Here is a 10,682-nt window from a genome sequence, read left to right on the forward strand (position 1 = left end):
ACTAATCTGAGATGTTACAAATGCTTTGATCCAGTTTTGAAAAGGATGTTTGTGACAATAGATGTCACATTCTTTGAAGGAACCTCATATTATAGCAACTCCCATCTTCAGGGGGAGAGCAACACTAGTGAAGATTGTTTTTTAAATGGTTTTGATTTAATGTTTGAATTTGTCCATAATGGTGTTCCTCACAACCAGTCACCGAAAGAAAGTGAGGCAGAAAATGCAAAATTAGTGGAAACAAATGAATTAAATATTGAAAATGAACAACCTTTGGTGATGTCGTCTCGAAATGAAAAAGTTGAAACAACAGAGATGTGTGTGAAACAGTATAAAGGCCTTGTATATTCAAGGGAATATCTAGCACAGAAAAGGAGAGGCACTATTCCGCAGCATCAACAAGAATTTGATCTGAGGTTGGATCATAAAATTCATGATAATTCTCCAAAAATCCTTGAAAATATTCCTCCAGGTAATTCTAATTCTTCCAGTCAGCTTGATCTTCCCATTGCTTGGTTTGATCCTTTATTAAAGAGGATGGTGGTCTCCCAAGTAGTATATGGACTTAAACAGTCTCCCAGAGCTTGGTTTGAAAGATTCACAAGGTTCGTTAAAAGTCAGGGATATAGTCAAGGACAATCTGATCATACTCTTTTCACAAAAAGATCCGCCAAAGACAAGGTTTCGATTCTGATTGTCTATGTTGATGATATAATCTTGACTGGAGATGATATTGAAGAGATGAACAGACTAAAGCAGAGCTTAGCCAAGGAATTCGAGATTAAAGACTTAGGCTAGCTAAGGTACTTTCTTGGAATGGAAGTGGCAAGATCAAAGATGGGCATTGTGGTTTCGCAACGAAAATATATTTTAGATCTCTTGAAAGAAATTAGAATGAGTGGATGCAAACCTTCAGACACTCCGATAGAAGTTAATACTAAACTTAGAGAAGTTAAAGATAGGGTTTCAGTAGATACAGGAAGATACCAAAGGCTAGTAGGAAGATTGATTTACTTGTCACTTACACGTCTTGATATTGCCTTCGCTGTGAGTATGGTGAGTCAATTTATGCACTCCCCATACGAAGAACATCTTGAAGTTGTGTATCGAATTCTTAAGTACCTAAAAGGCACACCAGGAAAAGGATTCTTCTTCAAGAAAAATGAGAAGATAGGGGTTGAGGTGTATACAGATGCGGACTGGGCAGGCTCGATCACTGATAGAAGGTCAACTTCGGGGTACTGCACATTTCTTTGGGGCAATTTAGTTACTTGAAGAAACAAGAAGCAAAGTGTAGTTGCTAGAAGTAGTGTTGAAGCTGAATTCAGATCAATGGCTCAAGGAGTGTGTGAGGTTCTTTGGCTAAAGAGGGTGCTATCAAATCTTAAGATACCAATGAGCTTTCCTATGAAACTGTATTGTGATAACAAGGTAGCTATCAGCATTGCTCATAATCCGGTTCTACATGACAGGACTAAACATGTTGAGATTGACAAACACTTTATAAAGGAGAAGCTTGAAGAAGGAATAATCTGCACTCTGTTTGTACCACCCACGTAGCAAGTTGCAGATGTTTTGACTAAGGGCTTGTTGAGACAGCCATTTGAACTTCAAGTTAGTAAGTTGGGCATGATAGATATCTTTGCACCAACTTGAGGGGGAGTGTTGACAAATTAAGAAAGACAGGATTTGCAGAAAATTAAGAAAGATATGATTTGATTTGAATAAATTTAGGAAAGATTAGATTTGAATAAATTTAGGAAAGTCATATCCTAGGATTAAGGGAAAGATTTAGTCAATCCCTAATTGAGAGAAATTCTAGGGGTTTTGTCTTTCCTATCTTTTCTTATTTAAAGTTTATGCTCAATATGATTTTATCATCAATAAAGAAAATCTTATTCTTTTCTCCCTCTATATTTCGCAACAACACATATTCAAACAACTTTGGAAACAAGACTCTTAACAATGTAAAATACAAATGACCCAATTTGGCATGCTAGAGATAGATGGTAGCACTAGACTCCTTGCATTCACCAATGTGACTTGTTGAAGCTTTAAGAGAAGAATTGATATCTCTGCTGAGGTAGTAGGGACTACCAACATCATGACAACTCTTAATCATTTGTACTGTTTAGATAATTGAACCAAACCATTCGATCAAACCAATTGAACCGTGACCTGGGATCCTAACCAATTCGGTCACACCCCAATAACTAGACTTACTAAAAACCCTATGAAACTGATTGACCAATCGGTTTAACCAAAAAGCTAGTGAACCAGTCCCAATTTCATGAAACCACTTGTGTCCATACACAAGTGAAATTTTAAAATGTAGTTAACAAGATTTGAACTCAAGACCTCTTATTTTCACATATTACTTAATTACTATTTATCCACCTCTTTACTTATGCTAATTAATGACTCTTTATTGTACATCTTACATTATTATGCACATATTTTAAAGTCATTTGTTTTAAAAATTAAGAAGCTTACCATCCATCCACCATATTTAAGTGTATTAAAAGTTGTAAGATATATTTATTATATATAGTATTTATATGACCCGTAGTATATATATATATGTTTGTGCCATGTCATCACAGTTTGACCCCGGTTGAACCTCTCCCTTTCCTAGTTCTATGCCTCATCATCTGGTTCTGTTAAACACAATGTGTAGGGAAAAATGTCACAATACAGTCCAAGGTTTTAATGGTTTTAGAAATTGAAAGCAAATTAGTAATAAAGTTAGGAACATGCAAAACAGACTTAAGAGAACTATCCTTTCTAAATTGGATATCCCCTCTTCCATGAATGAGGGAAAGAGAAACATTAACAACTCTCACTTTATCTTTCCCAGAACCGAGATGATAAGATGAGAAATAAGAGTAATGATCTATCATATGTTTAGAGGCGCCTGAGTCACTGACCTAGGAGTCATTGGGATGAAGTTGGATAGCACTAAGGGTAGAAGTTATGCCTATCTTGCCAAAGGATGAGGAAGGAATAGTGGATTGTTTCTATCAAGCCATAGCTTGATTGTGGATGTCTACCTCTACTACTTAGGAATGGTAACAAGGCAGGTTCGGGTTCCCCATCCCTGACTCCAATTTTCAAAACATCCCCCCCCATCCCCATCCCCGATCCCATCACAGAATAAAATGGTCCTCCATCCCCGACCCGATGGGGATGGGTTCACCGTTGGAGACCCAGATCCCCGACTGGTCATGGTTCCTAACAGGTTTCTGCACTAAATATTGGTTCGTCTGTTTATGTGATTCACTGTTTCCTCATTTTCTAAGTCTATTTTGATTCATTTGTGACCTCAATCAACCAACCCCAATTGGGAGTTTTTTTTCTTCTTCCAATATTTCAAAGTGGAGGTTCTGCTTGTTTGGCTTGTTTCCCAACTTAACAAAGTCAACTAACACGTGAAGTTAAAATAAATATCAAAATATTAGGAAACTAAACATGGCTTCATTAAATTGTATCTACTTTTAAAACTTTGTCTAGAATTTTCATGAAATAGCTAAAGCTGAACATAAATATAAAAGTAGAATAATAGAAATCTGAATGAAACTACATGGTTACAGCACATACCTGGATCAGTAAAGAGACTGCACATTTCCAATCCATTAACATCAGTTGGACAACCTACAAAAGCAAACAGAATAAGATGGTTTTATACAAATAAGTATGTAGTTTATGTAATCAAATTTAAAAATACGAGTGTGGCCTTCCAGATATAAGAAATGCATGTTATTGTATACAGAAAAACTCAAACTAAGATAAGAAGTTAGTTATTTAAAGGAAAACTAAATCGGTAAGTTTTTGTTTTCTTTAAAAACTACTAAATCGTTGAGTAACTTTACAAGAATTGTCACTACTATACCTTGTCAGGAATGGCATCATGCAAATTATGTTTGTTGATGAAGTCAAATATGTCAAGCTTCATAAAGACATTAGTAAATCAAAATACAAGTATGCCACAACTTTATACTGTATTTTTTAGTTACATAGCGCATAGGTGTATTTCTGTTTGCATATGCACTTAGAGCACTTAAATAAGCATATAAAGCATGAGATTTCTCATATTGTTCATTGATTACATATAACTCCGTCAATGCCTGACAATAGAAGGAACATTATGAGGGGCAGAAATTAAACACTTATTGTTTTAAAAAAATAAGGGTAACTTGTAATAACTATATGTATGCAAAATTTAGAGAATTATAATTGATGACACCTTACCTCTTTGAGAGTCTCAATCATAGATGAAGTATTAAGCTTGATATTGAATTTAAGAAAAGGCAATACTTGTATTTTGAACTAAAAGAGAGAAAGTCACCCTAACGTTTCAACAAATAAAAAACCACTGACTAAAAGGGAGTAAGTTACCCAGATAACATTGAAATTAAAATTTGCCCAACATACAACACCACCAAATAAAATATACTAAATTATAAAATAGTTTAACTTCAAAAGGACCCATTGATAGTCTATCATGGCATCATTAAATATTCAACTAGTCTTACTTGATTGACTTGTTGTTAAGGCACTTTCTACAAAAAGTAAAGTAATTATCGATTATAAAAATAAATAATAATCACAAATTTCATGAACATCAATAATCAAAATAAGAAGCATATCTACTACCTCATCAACATCAGAATCATATTCAGTTGTGCGATAATATGCATCTGTGTCTTTTGAATGAACACCTAAAAAGAAAAGGCAATAAAATAATATTAAAGACATCAAATTAGATATACATCAAAAATAAATTTAATAGTTTTATAATATTAATTTCATTACCTTGTACTTGTTTCAATAACCAATTTTGAGCACACATTAACACTTCCAAAGTTTCAACATGAAGTCTACTATAATGAGGACTCACCAATCTACCATCGATACTAAAAGCAGACTCAGAAGCTACAATTGAAATGGGAATAGCTAAAATGTCCTTAACAATCTTCTGTAATGTTGGATACTTGATTCCACTGGACTTTCACCAAGCCGATATATCAAAATTTGGATCTCTTAGCAAGACTTTCTCCTCTAAATAATGATCCGATTCAGATTTCATCATCATATCATCAAAATCATAAATAAATGAATCATACTCATAGAGAGAATTGGAATTTATAGAATCATTCATGAAGAAGATGAAGATGAAGAAATTCCTTTCTACTAATAAGTATTCTTTTTAGAGTTAGATCTTGATTGATACTCATGGAGTAAATCACAATAAAGTTAGTGAATCCTCATGATTTCATCTGAAGCAAAACTTTCATAAAGTTTGGAAAAGAAATACTCTAATAACTTTAACATGGACCTTGGATCTAAAACACATGCTATAGCCATTACTCCATGAATGATGAACTAATACTTGTCAGATTTAACCAACATACTTGATGCCATTGTTCTAATAATTTCATTAAAACATGAGAGCCATTGACATAATAAAAGTCTAATTTCACAAATCAGTGGGAAGAACTTGTTTGCCATTGGATATTTAATCCCAAAAAATGTCTCAATTACATTACTCACAACCTCTCACAAATTTCTTTAGCTAAATCTTTTTTAATTGGCAAACATTTATATAAAGGCATTGTTTCAACCGATGAAACGCATCTTTATAAATTAAAGCAACACTAAGCATCAAATATGTCAAGTTCCATTGAGTCTTACAATCAAGAACCAATTTTTTTGAACTTGATATTTGCAACTGACGTTCTACTTCTTTAAAATCTTGATCTCTTTTGGGTGATGTTACCAAAAAGCCACACTATTTCTAACCCTTTTTATGCCTTGTCCAATGATCCCTAAACCATCTTGGATAATCAAGTTGAGAGTATGAGTACAACAACGCATGTGAAACAATTTTCCATCTAATATAAGTGCAAAAATGTTAAGCTTACTCAAGACAATCTCAATGAAGAAATCATTAATATAGCAATTATCCACTATCATTGTTGACAACTTCCTATCAACATTCCTATCCATCATGCAATCCACCAAAACATTAGGAAGTGCTTCCAAAGTATGTGGACAAGGCACATAAACAATCTTAAAAATGTAACATTAATTTACTAATAAGAGCAACTCTCAAATATTTGTTCTAAAATCAAATTAGCTTATTTGTAATAAACTAATAATACAAAAAAAGAACTTTGACAATGTACTAAGAAAAATAATCTTTAAAGTAACATATTGAAAAATAAATACCTCATAATTCTATTTTGCATCTCCCAACTGTCATCAATGAAATGCTTCGTAATAGCCATAAACCCTTTCTTTTGGTTGCTAGTTGTCCACATATCAGTAGTTATTGCAACCTTAATAGGATTCTTCTCCAACAAGTGCAATGTCTTTGATTTCTCATAGTCATATATCTTCAAGATATCACTTTTGATAGTATTTTGAAAAGGAACCTTAAACAAAGGTTGAAGACCATTTGTGTATTTCCTAAATCCATAATGCTCAACCACTGAAAGTGGTTACTCATGTAAAATTATCATGGTGGCAAGGTCTTTCCTTGAAGCATTTTGATCAAAATGATAATTGCAAACACACACTTCCTCCTCAGTCTTTCCTAGTTCTTTTAGTAGAACTAGACCTGTTCATGGGTCGGGCCGGACCGGGCTCAGGCCGGGCTTTTACTCTTCATTAACAGAAATATGTTAGGCCCGAGCCCGAGCTCGGCCCGACCAACGGGCTTACAACTTGGGCCCGAGCCCGGCCTTAATAAAATGCCCGAAGCCCGACCTAATAAAAAAATTAGATATTTTCCCTATTCAATAATCAATATAAATAAGAATTTATTTACATTAAAAAAATATATAAATTTAAAATTTATTTATATTAAAAAAAGAATATAAAGACGGGAAAGAGGATGTGGAGAAGAAGAATTCGGTTGAAAAAAGAAGAGAAAGAGGTGAAAAAAAGAGGGGTATTCGACTAGGAATTTTAGGTTTAGTTATAGGTCGGGCCGGACTGGGCTCGGGCCGAGCTATTTTGGCAAATCCCGAGCCCAGCTCGAATTTATTGCGGGTCGGGCTTTTTGGCCCGAGGTTAAACCCACTGGCCTATATAGGTGTTCAAGCCCGTCCGGGGGCCGGGCCAGCCCGTCGGGCCACCCGGCCCATGAACAGGTCTAAGTAGAACATGTTGCCTTATATCTTGATAAAACTTTCTTGGACAAATCTTATAATGGTCATGCAAATGATTCGCCCCATTTTTACTACTACCTCCAAGATTTTTATGACAATAATTATACACTAACTTATCATTCCCATTTAATTTTACTTTTTTAAAGTCATTTCAAACAATATATGTTAATTTCCTTTTTTTCCACAAACATTACCATCGGGGGCTTGATTAGGTGAGTCTGAATCATCAATCAAGACTTCATTAGAATTTTGAGCGGGATATACAATGGGTGACTCACTTGGAGAACCAATTGGAGTTGATGAAGCTGAGGTTTGAGAGTGTTCAAGTTCAATCCCGATTGGGGATGACCTTTGATGAATACCATTACCAACTAATAGCAAGTACAAAAACACAAACCCAATGGTTTAAGTGGATTCAAGCAAACCGTTAATTAAAGTACTAGACTACTAGTGAATAATATGACTTGGACCCGTAAAAAGTGATAAAAGCTATCCTATGACCGATTCAAATAATTTGGTTATTAACTAGGTGGCAATAGTGAGGTTAATCAATGTTAATTTTCAAACTATGGCTTCTGCCCTAACCAAGTCTATCTTTAGAGTTTAGCCTCAATTTGACTCCATATATGAAAAAAAATCAAGATAGACTTGCTCACAATGATGATGAGCTTGAATATTTTGTCTTTCTTCTTATTATATTATATCTTGTTGACAATTTGGAGTTTGTATTACTCTTTTTCCTACCTTGTAGCCAATAAGCTATGAATTTATGACTTAAAAGTTCTCTAAAAAAACCATTACAGCATCATTGCCTTAATCATCAGCCACTATTTGAGTTTGTTGATGGATTTCATTTCTATTCTACATTCTATTATTCAATGTTTTATCTTTGTTTTTCTTATATTGTTCATCTATGTTCTTTTCAAACTTCTTCAATTATAATTTTCTTAAGACTTAAGAAACTAATTAGAATGACATAAGTTAGTCTATTACTAATTACCTTTCAATTCAGTAAATATTCAAATTATAGAGACAATAAGTGATCAAACTAAAATTTTTTCACTGTAAGCCAATGTTCCCAACACCTCAATGGTACAGTATGTTTAGGACAAAAACTATAAAACTAAGAATTTTTCATTACGTGATAAACACTATCAAACATGAGGTTACATCACTAGAAAACTAATTTTTTTTTTGTAGTTGTATCTCTAAAGAAAAAAGGGGGAGGAAATTAAAGTCAGAACACAATAATCATAACCCTTTCCCATTGAAATATATAAATCAATAGGCCAGGAGTGCTAATGGAACTCTCAACAACTGGCTGGTGGTGGGATAGGGACGAGATGTGTTCCAGAAAGTGGGCATTAGCTGCATCGATTATACCATTGGGGTGAAACTTCTGACCCTCCACCTTACACCTGGCTTTCCATCCATGCCACAAAATAAAAGCACCAAACATAAAGTCACCGTGTGGAAAGGAAAACATCTCCTCATTCTGGGTTCACCAGCTTGAGATCCAATCTATAAAGTTTGTCCCTTCAAAAAGATCCACCCTTAAGGATAGAGCCGATCCAAACCAAACATTCCTCATTGTAGGGCAATTTAAAAAAGTGTGTTCCATGTCTTCAACCCCTTCATTACACACCAAACACTTATTATCAAACTTCACACTATGCTTGGAGAGCTCCATCAATAAGGGAATGGCTCGTTTAAGGCACATCCAGAGGAAACAAAGGATACACAGAAGCAACTTAATTTTCCAGAAATATTTCCAAGTTACCCCTAGAAAAGCTTCCATTGCCCCTGAACTGCTATCCTCTTGAGACACTATGGTTCTGTAAGCAAAGGCACATGTGAACGAACCTGATGGGTTTAGGGTCCACACAAGTCGATCCCTAGCTCCGATAATCTGAGATTGTAATGGAATCATGGATATGGTGGTCACAGTGTGAGGATTAAAGAGGCAGTTCAGGGTCCACACAACTCCACCCCTTGTTGAAGTTCTACGGGATGAGGTAGCCAAGTTTCATGGAGGATTCTCACTTCACTACCATCCCCAATTAAATAACGGGCTCCCAAGTGAAGCAAATCTTTGCAACCGACCTTGTTGTGCCAAATTCTTAAATCAGAACTTTGGGCTTGTGAATTCACATAATAAATATTTCACTTAAGATACTTCCCCCTCAAAAGTGCACACCATAGATTTGAAGGGTTCAAAATGAAGGACCATGCTAGTTTCATTACCAAAGCATTAGTTTTGAATTCCATAGCCTTAAAGCCGAGCCCCCCTACACTCCTTGGCTTTTGTATGGAAGACCAAGCTTTTAGATAGATATGTTTGCTTTCAGAAGAGAAGCCTCACCAGAAATCTCGTGCAATAAGATGGGATTTCTTGTATTGAGATGAAATAGGATGGGATTGCAGAGATAGATGATTTGATGAGTACTTTCCGTCCTACATGAGAGAGGTAAGCAACTTTCCATCCTTTAAGTTTTGACTGCACTTTCTCCACTAGAAATTTCCAACCGACCCTTCTTTTGTTACTTCCCAAAATTGGACTTCCAAGATATTTTTCTTTCCGAGCCATTATCTTAACACCAAGTTGACGTGATAGGAGGTTCTTGTGAAGTCTATGCACATTCCTACCGAAGAGAATTGATGACTTGTCATAGTTGACCTCTTGACCTGAAATTTGATAGTGTCATGAAGCATGTTGATCTCTTGTGGAGAACAGTAGCCAAATAACAATATGTCATCAATGAACAACAGATGATTCAACCTCGGACCTTGGTTAGCTTAACTCCTTTCGGAAGGCATATTAGACAGTGTATGTCTTAGCTCCAATCAGAATGATGTATATTATGACATTTAATGTAAATGAATAAAGTATATATTTGATTCATATTATTATGGTATATTTCTGTATAATACCCTTAAACTTGATACATATGAAACTCGTGTTAGTTTAGAATCTTCACAGTCATTGGATAGATCTGGAGAGATTTATCCTACCAAGGCTGACACTGATATGCCGCCAAATTGGTTGGGGTGGCTTGTCTCAGTTACTAGAGTGAGACCTGAGATACATGCAGTGTGGGTTTTCTTGAGACCCAGAACTGGACCAGAACGATTAGTTAAGGGCAATTTTGTAACTTTATGTGTTTACCATTTGGGTCAGTGATGGAAGAGAGGTTTTTGTCCCCAATTCTTCAAAAACCTAAGGGAAGTTTTTGCTAAGGTGAAACTAAAGGGGGGTTTTATAATTATAAGAAACTTCAGGGGAGGTTTTTGTATTTTACCCTTATTTTTAAGGACAAATTTCTTAAACTACCCTTATGGTTTAGCTAATTGACTAACTCTAACCTTATTGTTTATATATTGTCTTAGAGTATCTCTAAGTTTTCTAACAATTAACTAGTTCTACCCCTATCGTTAGTGTCTGTTAATGTTCTGTTGCATATATGACACCACATGACCTATAAATTTTTTTAAAACCCAATATTACCCTTT

Source organism: Nelumbo nucifera, chromosome 1, assembly GCF_055504915.1.
Source record: "Nelumbo nucifera cultivar China Antique chromosome 1, China Antique-T2T, whole genome shotgun sequence".
Classification (NCBI taxonomy): domain Eukaryota; kingdom Viridiplantae; phylum Streptophyta; class Magnoliopsida; order Proteales; family Nelumbonaceae; genus Nelumbo; species Nelumbo nucifera.